The sequence below is a fragment of the Bos grunniens genome, chromosome 18 (genome assembly GCF_055505025.1).
Source record: "Bos grunniens cultivar Pamir isolate PY7600 chromosome 18, Bosgru_T2T1.0, whole genome shotgun sequence".
Taxonomy (NCBI): Eukaryota; Metazoa; Chordata; class Mammalia; order Artiodactyla; family Bovidae; genus Bos; species Bos grunniens.
In genome coordinates, this window is record NC_141182.1 from 4441730 (window position 1) to 4459055 (window position 17326).

General features: G+C 41.8%; 1 long non-coding RNA gene across 2 annotated transcripts in view; it reads right to left on the reverse strand.

Annotated features, from left to right (window-relative positions):
• LOC147352952 (uncharacterized) overlaps positions 1-16061 on the reverse strand; it is a 223634-nt gene extending 207573 nt beyond the window's left edge. For both annotated transcript variants that reach the window (XR_015145269.1, XR_015145270.1), the window contains exon 1: positions 14727-16061. This is a non-coding gene — a long non-coding RNA (uncharacterized LOC147352952). The remainder of the gene's footprint in view (positions 1-14726) is intronic.
• Positions 16062-17326: the final 1265 nt, after the last annotated feature.

The window sequence follows — 17326 nt, forward strand, 5'->3', positions numbered from 1 at the left end:
AATAAAAAGGAATCTCCCAAACATTAAAAAGAGAGGAAAGAATGGTTGAAAGAAACACAAACTATCTATCATGGTAAGAGAAAATCAGAGGAACACATTAAAATTAACTTCAGTATTTGAAGGCCTGCCTGGTTAAGAAGGATAAATGCTTGTTTTGGGGTCCTCCAGAGAGAAAACCCAGGATGTACCAAGGGAAGAATGCAGAAGGCAAACCTGAGCTCCACAAATCAATTCATTTCTACCAATTTAGGACTGAAGACAATTTTGTGAAAGAAGACTATCTTTTCCTTCAAAAGTCTACATGGAGCAAAGAGACCAATAGCAAATCATATTCTCCACATAAACAGTCACCTCACCTAGACAATTCCTGGAAAACAGAAAGTGTTAAACACATTTTTGTAAACATGTTAATTACAAATGTCAAAAGACAAATATTCCATTAAAACACAGAAGCTCATTCCATGGTGCTTATTTTCTCAGTAAGTAATGAAGTCTTGCAGATAAGAAAACCAGGCATAAGTTATTTGGATAAGCACTGATCAATTATGAAATCCCACAACAAAATAGCAAGAAGAAAACCCAATTCAGATGAATTAACAAATGTCATCAACCACTTTGATAACAAATTCAGTATAAATACTGAAAGAGCCCGAGGAAAGAATCTGACACTTCAATGTCCCCACTGGCACACACATTCTTCAGAACTCCAGGAAGACCTATTTCTCCATAACCAGGTTAAGTATCATCGACAGGTGTTATTTCATAAGTATGGGACTGAGATTTACAAAAAACACAGTGGATCTTATTCCTTCTGTCACAGTGGAGCTGTGATATATTCCAAGGGCAGACACTCACTCTAATCATTTGAAACAAAGGGACAGTCTCATTCATCCAACTAATCAATATGAATTCCCTGATCCAGAAAGGAAGTATAAATCAGTGGCTGCTCTGTGGTCAGTTTTCTCACCCACCTGTCCTCCTGGCCCAAGGGAGAACGAGGATCATGTGTCAGTGGCAAAATGACTTGGGCTTTTATATCGACAGACACAGCCACTGGGCTGCAAATCCTCCGTGGCAGCTGGGATCAGATCAATGTTGCTGAAGGTGAAGAAGCGGAGGTTTGTGGGGCCTGGGCGTGTATCACTTTTCACCTAATCATGGTTTGCATATTGCAAAAGATGCTCTTGTTTGTTAGGGAACAACAAAAGAAAATCCTGCCAAGTGTGCCCCAGCCCATCGAGCAAGAAGTTCAATCATTTAAAGGGAGTATCTGGCTTGTATCCTGTTCTATTTAAAGCTGCCCAATCACTGTATTTTTTAAAATATTTATTTATTTGGTTGTGTGAGGTATTCATTGCAGCACTCGGGCTCTCCAGTTGTCGCTCATGGGCTCAATAGTTGCCCTGCGGCATGTGGGATCTTAGTTCCTTCACCAGGGATCAAACCTACATCCCCTGCACTGGAAGGTTGACTATTAACCTCTGGGGGGCACAAAAGAAGTCCCTCAATCACTCCATTTTTGATGAACACCAAATAGGTATCAGAAAGTACTAAGTTTCTGCTCTCTGCCCCGTTAGAACCGCTTCCCACCCCTCATCAGCAGCTGACTTCTGGCTTTGTAAGGGTGTTGTGCCTGCTGAGGAGTATGCGCGGCTGGACACAGCCTCCCCTGCTTCCTGCCTGTGCGCGTGCTCACACATCACACTCCCTTATCAGTCCACCTCCTCCAAGGTCAGAGCACTGACCCATGGAGGATATCTGAAGATATAAAAATTTCCGCTCTAGCTACCCAGGCACAGATTTCTTTCCCTTTTGCTGGATCCAGAGATATGCTGCCCAGATCCCTGCAAGGGAGGGCTTGCTGCCCCGGGCAGAGTGCCATCATCTTTAGCGACTGACCAGTGGCAGAGCTGACATATCCAAGGTCAGGCTCCTTCCTGGGGTGGCCTATATCCAACAGCTGACAGACGCAGAAGTGTAAAGGCCTGGCACTCTATGCACAACTCCAGACCATTCTGAAGTTGACCATTCTGGCCACTCTAGCCCTAAAGCTCCCTGAGGTTCAGTATTGCTGGGTCTGGAGGGCTGCTCAAATTCTCTACCTCCTTATTTTTCCCCTCCCTTCAGTAAGTATTGGTCCCAAGGTCGCTCCTTATTAAGCACCCTGTTTAATAAACTCAGTGTGCTTCCTAAAGAGTCCAACCTAAGTCAATCCCTCATTTTCTCCTTCCTTACCTGCCACTGGATATATTTTTCTTAAAGGAAAAATCTTTATAGAAATAGGTAATGGGAAAGTGACAGAACATGACTCGTCTAGGGACTAACCCCACACAGCACTTTTTCAGTACAGACTGGAACACTTGGTCAAGGGATCAGTTCACTGGGGAAGAATTAAATGATCCTTACCCTTAAATGTAGTCTCTAGGATCTCATGGGAGAGACAGTATTATTACATGTGGAAGCAGCTCTAATTACAAGAAATAACTGCAGGTGAATACAAGGTAGCTCCCCCACCTGACAATGAATTTTACAGAGACAAAGCCACTCTATGCAAAACACCAATGTTTTAATCTCCACAATGTTGCAGGGAAGAGCCAAGTTCAAGAAAGTCAACCCAAGGAAAAGCACATTTGACAAAGACCTGCTAATAGGAGCTAGCTATTCAATTTGCAGTTGAGTTTTACTCATTAAAACAGTAAACATACTGTAGATTTAAAACCAACAGATACACTTATCTGCTAATAGTCAGCAAAGGTCTCTAAGATCAGAATGAATAAATTGTAGTGGAAGAGCATAGGGAAAGCATCTTTCCTAAATCCTACGTAACCTGAGGGCAGATTTCAGATTTGAGCCTTACTGGTAAAGTCCACCTTCTACAACTCCTTGTGACTGATGGGCACTCACTGTCAGCAATTTCTAATTCCACTAGAGTCACCTGTACTGCTGCCAAGTTGCTTCAGTCGTGTCCGACTCTGTGCGACCCCATAGACGGCAGCCCACCAGGCACCGCCGTCCCTGGGATTCTCCAGGCAAGAACACTGGAGTGGGTTGCCATTTCCTGCTCCAATGCATGAAAGTGAAAAGCGAAAGTGAAGTCACTCAGTCGTTTCCAACTCTTAGCAACCCCATGGTCTGCAGCCTACAAGGCTCCTCCATCCATGGGATTTTCCAGGCAAGAGTACTGGAGTGGGGTGCCATTGCCTTCTCCGAGAGTCACCTGTAGAGCTTTAAAAATACTGATGCCAAGTTCCACTATCAAAGGTTGACTTAATTGGTCTGGGTAGCAGCCAAGTAATCAGAATTTTTTAATTTTTTTTTTTTTTTTTGGCTGCACTGGGCTCTTAGTTGCAGCACTTGGGATCTTGTTCCCTGACAAGGATATAACTTGCTCCCTGAGTTGGGAGCACAATGTCTTGACCCCTGGACCACCAGGGAAGTCCCGGAATCAGGATTTTTAAAAGCAGGGTCTAGGTCATTTTACTGTAGAACCAAGGTTTGAGGACCCTCGTTCACGGGCATTTAAGATGTAGCTGCTCATCTTTTCCCTTAAATCTCACCAGCTCAGTTAACCTGTGCTGATACATCTCTTTCTCTAAGTCACTCCTTTCCAAGTATTTCCACAAGGCTACAAGGGGTGCCTCCCAGCTGCTGCAAAGCAGGAGCTGCCATTTTGCCCTCTGTGGCTCCGGCAATGTCGCCCTTGAGCCAGTGTTCTGCACTCCCAGGGAGGGCTCCTACTGTGAGTCCTCCTGCCCAGGAAAGGCACACTCTGCCAGCTGCCACTGTCCTCAGCACCCCCATCACCGTGCAAAACCTCCTGTGAACTGCCAGCATCATCTCCAGGCCCTGGCATACAATATCCCACAGAGATTTTGTTTCTGAAAACAGCCTTTGTGTCCATAAAACAAGCTGCTATTCAAATAGGACAAATCCCATGCCATTCCCAAATCCCCCTTCATTAGTCTCCAAACTTAAGTTTAAATCACAGCCTATATTTCACTGTAAATTTCCTATTTTGATTAATCCCCAGTTAATTGTTGTCTTCTCAATTCCTCATTTCTCTTCATTCTTCCCATCTATTTTATGGGCACATATACCCCTTATTTTCCATTCTCAAGAGCAATTCTGCTTCTGTGGGTTTATCCTATAAAAAATGCATATAGGATTTTTTGCATAATGTTGTATATTCAAGGATACTCACATGCAATGTTATTAGCACTAGCAAATAATTAGAAAACACTTTAACGCCAAAGAATATTCAGACTACCACACAACTTCACTCATTTCATATGCTAGCAAAGTAATACTCAAAATTCTCCAAGCCAGGCTTCAACAGTACATGAACCGAGAACTTCCAGGTGTTCAAGCTGAATTTAGAAAAGGCAGAGGAATCAGAGATCAAATGGCCAACATCCACTGGATCACAGAAAAAGCAAGAGAATTCCAGAAAAATATCTACTTCTACTGTGTTGACTATGCTTAATAAAGCCTTTAACTGTGTGGATCACAACAAACTGCAGAAAATTCTTAAAGACATGGAGAATACCATACCACCTTACCTGCCTCCTGAGAAACCTATATGCATGTCAAGAAGAAACAGTTAGAACCGGACATGAACAACAGACTGGTTCCAAATAGGGAAAGGAGTATGTCAAGAGTGTATATTGTCATGCTGCTTATTTAACTTATATGCAGAGTTCATCACGGGAAATGCCAGGTTGGATGAAGCACAAGCTGGAATCAAGATTGCCAAGAGAAATATCAATAACCACAGATATGCAGATAATACCATTCTTACACCAAAAAGATAGAATTAAAGAGCCTCTTGATGAAAGTGAAACAGAGTGAAAAAAACTGGCTTAAAACTCAACATTCAAAAAATGAAGATCATAGCATCCAACCCCACCACTTCATGGCAAATAGATGAGGAAACAACTAAAACAGTGACAGACTTTATTTTCTTGGGCTCCAAAATCACTGCAGATGGCAACTACAGCCATGAAATTAAAACACACTTGTTTCTTGGAAGAAAAGCTATGACAAACCTAGATGGTGTATTAAAATGCAGAGACATTACTTTGCCAACAAACCACCTAGTCAAAGCTATGGCTTTTCCAGTACTCATGTTAGGATGTGAGAGTTGGACAATAAAGAAGGCTGAATGCTGAAGAACTGATGCTTCTGAACTGTGGTGTTGGAGAAGACTCTTGTGAGTCCCTTGGACTGCAAGAGATCAAACCAGTCAATCCTAAAGGAAATCAATCCTGAATATTCATTAAAAGGACTGATGCTGAAGCTGAATCTCCAATACTTTGGCCATCTGATGAGAAGAGCTGACTCGTTAGAAAAGACCCTGATGTTGGGAAAGATTGAAGGCGGGAGGAGAAGGGGATGACAGAGGATGAGATGGTTGGATGGCATGACTGACTCAATGAACATGAGTTTGAGCAAGCTCCAGTAGATGATGATGGACAAGGAAGCCTGGCGTGCTATAGTCCATGGTGTCATGAAGAGTCAGACATGACTGAGCGACAAACAGCAACAACAAAGTGTCTCTCAGTAAGGCATTGATTAACAAATCCATGGTATCCTCATCCTCAGTTCAGCTCAATTCAGTTGCTCAGTCATGTCTGACTTTTTGCAACCCCATGGACTGCAGCATGCCTGCCTCCCTGTCCATCACCAACTCCTGGAACTTGCTCAAACTCATCCATTGAGTCAGTGATGCCTTCCAATCATCTCATCCTCTGTCATCCCCTTCTCCTCCTGCCTACAGTCTTTCCCAGCATCAGGGTCCTAGAATTATGTAATAATACTTTTTTATTATTATAATTATTATTCTAGCATCCCATCCTAGAAGTAACTAATAACACTAGAAATATGGAGGTGTATCTATTTGTGCTTACATGGAAAATTTCTGATTTAAAGAAAAAAAAAGCAAATATTTTGAAGAGATAAATCACTAGAAGTGAAATAGAATTTGTAATAATAAAAAAAACTTCCTAGAAACAAAAGTCCAGGACCAGATGGATCACAAGCGAATTCTATCAAATGTATCAAATGGGGTTTCCCAGTTGGAACGATGATAAACAATCTGCCTGCCAATGCAGGAGATGCAGGAGATGTGGGTTCAATTCCTGGGTTGGAAAGATCACTTGGAGGAGGAAATGGCAACCCACTCCAGTATCTTGTCTGGGAAATCAAATGGAAAAAGCAGCCTGGAAGGCTACATACAGTCAGTGGGGTCACAAAAAGTCAGGCACGACTGAGCACGCATGCACACACCAAATGTACATAGAACTCATACCAATCCTCTGATCCTTCTCAAACTCTTCCAAAAGACTGAACAGGAAGGAAGGAGTATTCCCAAAAACATTCTATGAAGTCACCATTATCCTGATACTGAAACCAGACAAAGATATCACCAAAAACAAAAAGAAAGAAAATTACAGGTTAGTATCTATGATGACTACAGCTGCAAATATTCTCAAGATATTATCAAGCTACAGACTGGGAGAAAATATCTGCAAATGATGCAAACAGCTCATGCAACAACAAAAAATAAACCCAATTAAAGAATGGGCACAAGACCTAAAGAGACATTTCTCCAAAGAAGACATACAGATGTCCAACAAACACATGAGACAATGCTTAACATCGCTGAATACCAGACAAATGCAAATCAAAACTACAATGAAGTGGGACTTCCCTGGTGGTCCAGTGGTTGACTTCACCTTCCAACACAGGGGGTGCAGGTCTGACCCCTGGTTAAGGACTAAGATCCCGCAAGCCTCCTGGCCAAAAGACCAGAACATAAAAGAGAAGCAATACTGTAACAAATTCAATACTTAAAAAAAAAAAAAAACGAAGAATCTCAAACATATAACATTCACAATGGAGAGCATCAGGAATATAGGCAAAAGAGTGAAGTGGGCAAAAATGATCCAGGACAGTTTTGTCTAGTGTACCCTCCCAGGCTATCGGGGGTGAAAATAACCCACACATACAGGTTGTATTACAAATCTTTTCCAAGTTTAGCATCTGGGATATTTCAAGATGCCACAAGCCAATCATCTCCCCTCTATGAAGATCACTCACTGTACAAAAACCTGTCATAGGTCTTAACTGCTCTAGAATTTAGTCCTGCTCTAGAATTTAGTCCTGATTTCCAAAGCTTGACATTCAAACCTTTCATAATTTAGTCCTGTTCCGAATTTCACATCTCCTATTTACCCCTAAGTTATCCCCGCCCCACCCACACCCATCTACACAAGGGATTGTCCAGACAAAATGCCTTTCCATATCCCACTGACTTCCAGAATATGTGCCCTTTCCTCTTCTTTCCATCAGTAAAAACCGTACTTACTATTCTACAAGACTCAAATACTGCCATCTAAGTTAAGCACAGCACATCCCACCTCATTGGAATTCACTGCTTCCTATTCAGCCTCTCAAGGCCTTTTGCGCAGGATTCTATGATTACACGTAACATAACACACAGCACAGTCAGGCCTGGAGTTGTAACTGTACCCATGTGGACTTTATGGCACCCAGGTGTATCTTATTGATCACTGCTCTATATGTATGGAGCAAGTGATCAATAAATCTTCATAGACTGGAATTAGGCTGGATAATTGCAAAATTATGTCACTGAAAGTCAGTCTTGTTAGAAAGCCTATGATATGCCAAATGTGGCCTTTACTAAAGGTTGTATAAGAGAAATACTAAGCGGCTACTGTACCCTCGTGTTAGAAGCTATTTCTTTGGGGGAAAAAAGTTAAAATCATGACCATCATACAAATGTAAAATGAACACTTGCAAAAGAATTTCCTAAATTCATTAATTAATGAGGGAACCAGTAAGAAGTTAAAATTTGTTAGAATTATGTTCCCAGGTGGCACAGTGGTAAAGAATCCACCTGCCAATGCAGTAGCCATAGGAGATGCAGGTTCGATCACTAGGTCAGGAAGATCCCCTGGAGAAGGAAATGGCAACCCACTCTAGTGTTCTTGCCTGGGAAATCCCATGGCCAGAGGAGCCTGGCGGGCTACAGTCCCTGGGTTCACAAAGTGTTGAACATAACTGAGTATGCATGCATGCATATAGGGGCAGTCAGGAATACTGAAATGAGTTTACAAATAGTTATAAAACTAGTGAACAGCTCCAAGACAAGTAAGGCACCAGAAAAAAATTATTTATATTTTATGGACAATAATCACTTGCATTACTATCAGTTTTCCACAACTTAAAGAGCTGTAAATTAGCTCAAAGCCAATGAAAGAAACATATAACTTGGGAAAGTATACTAGAAAGGACACCCATTAATCACTTTTGCTCATTTCAAAATCTTTCACACTTCCTAACAGCTTCCCTCCCATGATCATAATAATTTCAGAGATTATTCTTGATCACAAAAAAGGCAGATCTTGTTAGGACTGACCTAACAACTCACTTGGAGAAGGCAATGGCACCCCACTCCAGTGCTCTTGCCTGGAAAATCCCATGGATGGAGGAGCCTGGCGGGCTGCAGTCCATGGGGTCGCGAAGAGTCGGACACAACTGAGCGATGTCACTTTCACTTTTCACTTTCATGCATTGGAGAAGGAAATGGCAACCCACTCCAGTGTTTTGCCTGGAGAATCCCAGGGACAGGGGAGCCTGGTGGGCTGCCATCTATGGGGTTGCACAGAGTCGGACACGACTGAAGTGACCTAGCAGCAGCAGCAGCAGCAACTCACTACATTTTAATTTGCTCTCTACTTGTCCATCACCTCTATTAAAATGTCAACGTCCTGAGGAAAAAAAAAAAAAAGCTGTCTTTGTTTTCAGTATTATTGTTTTAATAAATTAATATTTTCTTTGGTTTTCTGATAAGATTTGATCTCAAGTAAAGCCATCATAATATGTTTGTTCCCTTGAATAGAATATTTGTGAGCTGCAGAAGCCAATGAAATTTCTTTTCCAAATATGCCTTTATCAAGGAAAAGGAGCTCTTCGGCATTAAGGAATAATGACCTAGTTTGCTGTACTGTTTAATACCAATTTGTTCAAACACTAAAGAGCACAGAACAGCTCCGATATGCTTAGAAGTTAGAAACATTATACTTACAACTAAATCCAGCTTTACCATCTGATCAAGAAGCATTTAAGCCACATCACTATCCCTGTTTTTGAAATCTATTGGTTTCATACACCTGTTTGTAAAGAAGATAATATAAAGACGCAGTTAAGAGCAGCACACTGTGCTCCTATAAAAGGTTCAACATAGACAGATGGACTTGAACAAAACCACTGTTACATGAAATTATGATAGAAAACACTGGAAAACTTTTAAACACCCAACCAGAGGATATAATTTTGGAAAAGGCAATTGATTAATAACATGCATTGTAGTGCAGTTATTTTAAAATGATCATATCAAAAACTGTGCTTTCAAAAGGAAAAATATATGATCCATTAAAATGAAATATAACATAAAAGATTTATACCTACTTAAAAATATACAATCACTGGAACAAAGCTTGAATGGTAATAATGCATATTGAGAAGAACTGTAAGACACATTTTCTATTTTTGACATTTCCTTTGTATTGTTACATCAATGAGTTAGTCACTTTTTTTAAAAGAAAGGAAGGGGGGGGGGAAATGGTATTCTGTAAAGTCACTTCGGTAGCCTGTGATTTGGGTTCTTGTAAAAGCGTAAAGGAAAGGGTTTCATTATGCTTTGTTTTGCTAACAGACATCTGCTGTCCTTCTCCTGGTATGGTTTTCATTGGAGCTATTTTCAAAGTGCTTGAATCAGGATTAGCTACTGAGTAAGAGGCTTCTTGTTCTTTTAGTCACTAACTGACACAATTTGGCTTGAAATGCAGGATTCATCACTTTGTTGGGTCCTTTTAAGGGCTGGGCCACCCTGACCTTGAAAATTCCCAAAGAGGAAGAATTGGACTTTTAATAATACCATCATTCAAACAAGGGGTCTTAGATTTAACATCCACCCTCCAACCCTACACCTTCCACAGAGCACAAGACCTGAATAGACTGATGTGACCCCAATTATGCCTATTTCAGGGGAGTGACCCTATTAGATCGAAGCCTTGCCCACTTGAGTCATTCATGGAAGTCAGCAGAGCCAGGAAACAAGCTCTGGGGCAGCACTGTGTTCTCACCAAACATAGCTTCATGGAAGATATCCCACTGGTCATATGACATTTTGTGGCAAAAAGAATAACCTCACACACATTTATCAGATGCAAAAGTAACTACAGTTTTTTGCCTTGTTGCAATTTGTTGTTTGATATCAGAATATATTCTTAAATGTGGCTATGTTATACATAAATTTAATGCACATTTCTCACTTTATTTTTTTTCCTAATGACTTATTACTTGCTGTTTATTTTATATTCATTTTAGACTATAGAAATGATGTTAGAAAAAAGCAAATTCAAGTGATCTTCTTATTTGAGTTCAAAATGGGCCATAAAGCAGGAGAGACAACTCACAATATCAACAACACATTTGGCCCTGGAACTGCTAACGGATGTCCAGCGCAATGGTGGTTCAAGAAATGTTGCAAAGGAGATGAGAGCCTTGAAGATGAGGAGCACAGTGGCCGATCATTGGAAGTTGGCAACGATCAATGGAGAGCACCATCAAAGCTGATCCTCTTACAACTACACAATAAGTTGCCAAAAAACTCAGCATCAACCATTTTATGGTCATTCAGTATTTGAAGCAAATTGGAAAGGCAAAAAAGCTCAATACCTGGATACCTCGTGAACTGACTGAAAATCAAAAAAATCATCATTTTGAAGTGTTGCCTTCTCTTACTCTATGCAGCAACAATGAACCATTTCTTGATTGGATCATGATGTGTGATGGAAAGTGGATTTTATACAACAACCAGCAATGACCAGCTTAGCGGCTAGCACCGAAAACTGCAATGCCTGTAGCTGGCATTGGTCAACATAAAGGGCTCAATTCTTCTCCATGACAATACCTGACCACATGTTACACAACAACGCTTTAAAAGTTGAACAAACTGGGCTATGAAGTTTTGCTTCATCCGCCATATTCACCTGAGTGAGTGAAAGTCATTCAGTCGTGTTCAACTCTTTACAACTCCATGGACTATACATCCCATGGAATTCTCCAGGCCAGGATACTGGCATGGGTAGCCTATCCCTTCTCCAGGGGATCTTCCCAACCCAGGGACTGAACCCAGGTCTCCCGCATTGCAGGTGGATTCTTTACCACCTGAGCCACATGACCTCTTGCCAACCGACTACCACTTCTTCAAACATCTTGGACAACTTTTTGCAGGGAAAATGTTTCCACAACCAGCAAGAGGAAGAAAATGATTTCCAAGAGCTCCTCAAGTCCTGAAACACGAATTTTTATGCTACAAGAATACACCAAGTTATTTCTCATTGGCAAAAATGTATTGATTGCAATGGTTCCTATTTTGACTAATAAAGATGTGTTTGAGCCTAGTTATAATGATTTAAAATTCACTGTCTGATACCATAATTTTGTTTGGACCAACCTACTGCACTCTGTGACATGTATAAACACCTATTGTAGACATCCACAATAAACTCAGTGAGAAACAAGCACATGTGATGCAATAAGAATTCTCCAGGCAAGAATACTGGAGTGGGTTGCCATTTCCTTCTCCAGGGAATCTTTCCTACCCAGAGATCAAACCCAGATCTCCCACACTGCAGGCAGATTCTTTACTGTCTGAGCTGCCAGGGAGGCCCAAAGAATAACTCATATTTATATATTTCCTTGAGAAACACTGGGCTGGATGAAGCACAAGCTGGAATCAAGACTGTATGAAGAAATATCAATAACCTCAGATATGCAGATGACACCACTCTTATGGAAGAAAGCGAAGAAGAACTAAAGAGTCTCTTGATGAAAGTGAAAGAGGAGAGAGAAAAAGTTGGCTTAAAACTCAACATTCAGAAAACTAAAATCATGGCATCTGGTCCCATCACTTCATGCCAAATAGATGGGGAAACAATGGAAACAGTGACAGACTTTATTTTGGGAGGGGCTCCAAAAATCACTGCAGATGGTGATTGCAGCCATGAAATTAAAAGACTTGCTCCTTAGGAAAAAAGTTATGATCAACCAAGACACATATTAAAAAGCAGAGACATTACTTTGCCAACAAAGGTCCATCTAGTCAAGGCTATGGTTTTTCCAGTACTCTTGTATGGATGTGAGAGTTGGACTATAAAGAAAGCTGAACCCCAAAGAATTGATGCTTTTGAACTGTGGTGTTGGAGAAGACTCTTGAGAGTCCCTTGGACTGCGAGGAGATCCAACAAGTCCATCCTAAAGGAGATCAGTCCTGGGTGTTCATTGGAAGGACTGATGTTGAAGCTGAAACTCCAATATTTTTGCCACCTGATGTGAAGAACTGACTCATTTGAAAAGACCCTGATGCTGGGAAAGATTGAAGGCGGGAGAAGATGAGATGGTTGGATGGCATCACCAACTCGATGGACATGAGTTTGAGTAAACTCTGGGAGTTGATGATGGGCAGGGAGGCCTGGTGTGCTGCGATTCATGGGGTCGCTAAGAGTCAGACACGACTGAGCGACTGAACTTAACTGATACATTTCCTTGGTGGTTTCTCAGTGCTCACTGTTGTTTCCTCGTCTCCCCTCATTGCCTTTCTGTCTGAAAGCAGGAGCCTGCATGCTGGAGTGCTTTGGAATCTGTCCTTTTACCTCTATCCATGTAATAAATATTATGTGAGTATTGTGCACATAAAATATCAGATTAATTGGGTCTGGAGGCTCATGCTTGGGGCCAGGAAGAAGTACTGTGGCCCCCACCTCACGAGTAAATGGAGGTTCTCAACCAAAATTTGGTTTAGATGCCAAGACTGATGACACCACAAACTCACCAACGAGGCATGGACAGATTTATTACTCACAAAATGAAGTTCTGTGTGGAGAGCTGCATGGGTTCAAAGCATGGCTAAGCATGCCTCGAAAGAGGAGAATAAAGCATGGCTTGGGTCTGTGTTGATTATGAGGTAGGGGAATGGCACAGGTGAGCCAGCGCTGGCAGTTTGAACTTCATGCTGCTGCATGGAAGGAAGACCCTGCACTTTCTGAACACAATTTCCGAATGTGGGACAAAGGAGAGGTAAGATTGATGGGGACTGAAGGAGTCTTTGGGGCCTAGGAAAGAAAACAACAGTTTCAAAGGCCCTTGCTGAATCATCTAACTTCAGAGAAAACAAAACAGAACTTTAGGTCCCGCCCTGATGCTCCAGGCCAGTGCATCTATCTGGGACTTATCTCCCCCTGCCAAGAAACCTTCCACCCCCTACACCTGCCCAGAAGACTTATCACCCCCTGCCCAACTACACATGCCATCTCAACTAAAGAATACCCAAAACATCCTGCCTGATTAACGTTTCCCTTATTGCTTCCACAAACCTCCCTATAAATATGGAGCCTCCCTGATCCCTCTCCACGCTCAGCCTGGTCGTTAGGCCAACTGTAGCCCCTCCTTGCCTGAATAAAGGTAACCTACTGCTGTTGAGGTCGTCTTCCTCTTTCTGCCTTGGCCTAAACTATACCTTACAGGGATGAAGAGCTATCAATGGTCAAACATCAAAAATGGAGCCAGACTCTTCATTATAGAGGAATAAAGAAATAACAGTAAGTAAAAAATAATGCCATTTGCAGTAACACAGATGGACCTAGACTGTTACACTGAGTGAAGTAAGTCAGACAGAGAAAGACAAATAGCACGTAGTATCACTTATGTGTGGCATCCCTGGTGGCTCAGACAGTAAAGAATCTGCCTGCAATGCAGGGGACCTGGGTTCAATCCCTGGGTTGGGAAGATCCCTGGAGAAGGGAAAGGCTACCCACTCCAGTATTCTGGCCTGGAGAATTCCATGGACTGTATAATCCTTGGGGTCGCAAAGGGTCAGACACAACGGAGCGACTTTCACTTTCATCGCTTATATGTGGAATCTTTAAAAAAGAAAGGCGGGGGCAGGTACAAATGAACTTATTTACAAAACAGAAATGCAGTCACAGATGTAAAAAAACCAAACAAACAAACTTAGGGTTACGGGGGGCGGGGGGAGGTGGGGAGTAATGGACGTAGGGATAAATTGAGAGATCAAGACTACATATATACACTACTATAAAGAGATAACTAATGAGGACCTACTGTGCAGCACAGGGAACTCTACTCAATACGCTATAATGATTTATACAGGAAAATAATCTAAAATAGAGTGCATATATGTATATGTATAAGGCAATCACTTTACCGTACACCTGAAACTAACACAACATGACAAATCTATACTCCAATGTTTTTAATAAAATTAAATTAAAAAAACAAATTCAAAATAAGTACATATTCTCTTACTGTTCCTATTAAAAACTCCTGCACCCCGCCACCAAACTGTTCCCTTTAAAGATGCTTTCCCCCTACAAGTTGCAAATTAGAATTTACAATCTAGTATAGAAAGCAATAAGTAAAGCAACAATTAGAATTACAGAGAGCAAGAATAAATCTATGCATAGTTAACTGGTGGGAGCAGATGAGAGAAAGGAACTTATGATGGGAACCAAGAAGGCTCGCCTGGCACCACATTGTAAAGAAGCGGAGGAAAGCAGGAAGCCAGGAGGGCCTTTGGGGCCAAGGAAAGAACATAGGAGAAAGAGAGCATGACCCACCGAGATTTTTAAGAGCTCAGATGGGGCTACAGTGTAAAGGAGTGCTGAGAAATGAGGCTTGAAGTTTCTATCCAGAGCAGGTCAGGAACACCCTTGAGAACAATATCCTAGAAAGAAAGGTGGGGCATTAGAGGCTTTTGAATAAAAAAGCAGTAAGAAGATTATATCTGCATTTAAAAAAAAGAATCACCTTGCAGCGGACTGAAGGATGGGTGAGATGGAGAGCCGATTAGAATCTAGAATACCTATGAGAGAAGAGGGTACACTGACACAAGAATGAGATGAGAAAATAACCTAGAGCAGTCAGCAGCGGGCTGGGCGCGGAGGTGCGAGGCAGCCGCCCAGGAGCAGCATGTGCGGTGGGAGGGTGGGGGATGGAGAGTGATTCCAGGGCAGAGTCCATTGCAAGCATTTCCCCCAGCCTTCCCACCGGGATGAGAAGGCAAAAAACCTTTTTTTTTTTTCCTTTTTTTGACACAATGGCACATGGGATGTTCGTTCCCCGAAAAGGGATCAAACCCAAGTCCCCTGCATTGGAAGGTGGATTCTTTACCACTGGACCACCAGGGAAGTACCAGAAGAACATGTTTTACGAAAGTTGAGTGTGAGCTGTCTTTTTGACTTTCGGGCAACATCCAAAAAGCAAGAGGGATAGTAAGATTGGAGATGGTGACCCCCAACCACTCTCAGAGAAGGCACAGCGAGGCTCTTCCCCTTTTAAAAGTACAAAAGGTCTATCTCTGGACACTTCACAAAAGAAAAACATCACTCCTCAGGACAATGATACACTCAAGAGCCTTTTCATAAGGCCAAAATAAAAAAAAACCCATGATGAGAGCCAAATATCTCCAGTCATATTTGGTTAAACGTTTATTGTAGGAACCAGCTCACACGCATCTTTCCCAAAAAAATTTTTTCACAAACTTTTATTGATGTCATCCCTGGTAGAGGACAGAAAATCATGTCAGGAAAAGTCAGAAAATAAAAGTTTGAGGCATGCACAATTACTAGCTGTTGCTTAATTGAGAAGCAGCGCAAGTACCCAGACCTAAGTGAACACAGTATTAATGGGTAAACAAGGAAAAGTAGGTCATCCCCCCAGTCCAGAGCCCCAAGTCTCCTCTTGAGAGGCAATGCATACTGCCAGCCTCTTGTGCATTTTCCCATAAATCTGAACTGCTTTGCTGTGAACACAGCAACTGGCCTTACAACTAATCTTTCAAAAGGATTTACCTATCAAGAAGTCTATTTTCCAGCTGCAAGACCCACAGAGCCAGAACCACCCCATAAGTAAATTAAGCAGCTACGGAATACATCAAAGTAACCAATGGCTCTTTGACCAGGTGGAGTCAGTTTTTACAAGTTGAGTGGTTTATTACCTGCTTTTATCGCCTACAAAGTTCCAGCTTTCTCCATCAGGCCAAGTAACCACCTGTCTTCCCCCAGAGCTCTGAGAAATGTCTTACCTTAGAACCAACCAGCAACAGCACTACATAACTGGGAAAATCTAAGACTGCGAGAAAGATGTTTAAATAGAGTCTGTCTTCTCCTAAGCTGAGATAAGAGTCCCTGCTGGGAAAGAAAATCTCTTTGAGAGGCGCTCTTGCTTAGTTTCCTCTATTTCCAAAACAAGAATCAAGGAAATAAACCAGGATCACAAAATACTACAATCCTAAAATTTCCTATGGAATTGTTATTCTGTGATCCTTTTATATGCGAGATGATTGGATAAAGCAACAACAACAACAACAAAAAGCTCAAATAACCTTTTCTGATTTATAAAAGATACTGTCGTTTGCTGTATTATTGAAAATATGAAAAACCCAGAAAATAGAAATAATATATGTCACAGTCCCAAGATGACCACTTTTAATATCTGCCCAGCTATGTCCCATCTATCTGCATGGCAGTTGTGCTTAAAATCTTGTGGAGTTTTTTCCCCAATACACCAAATTTCTCTCAGACTCAAATGAACAGAGGTAGCTCCTCACAGCAGGCTGTGTGTCTGTCCTCACTCGGGGTGCCAGCTGTCCTGGCAGGTGTGGGCATGATGTGGATGCTCTGCAGCAGGTGTTCAATACACCGTGTACCTCCCATCTCCTCCGGCAGCACTGCGAGCAACAGCAACTATTCTAAAAACCCACTCTGTGGAAGCTAGAGATTAAGCAAAAGTGATTCACACCTGTGAGAATGACTGTTTGGTTTTTAAGAGTCTCTAAATTGTGGTTAAGACAGATCTGCTTGGGAACACTGCTAGTTCTGCTTAAGCACTGGGGGACTAAGGAAGATTATCATGCCTGTGCATTTAATACCAGGCTGGCGTGAGCTTCGCCAGCATCCAGTTTGTGTCTGGTTTTCTCCCTGTAGGAAAAAACATGCAGCACACAGAAGCTGATATGGTTGATATGGTTGTAAATCTCCCAGTCACAACTGTGTATTCTATATATTTATATATTCTACACATTCATATTCTATAGCTTAAAATACAGTTTCTGCAGACTTGTGGTTGGCAAAAGTGGGGAGAGGTGAGGGAGGGGGTATACTGAGACTTTGGGATTAGCAGAATGCAAGCTATCGCATATAGGACGGATAAACAGCAA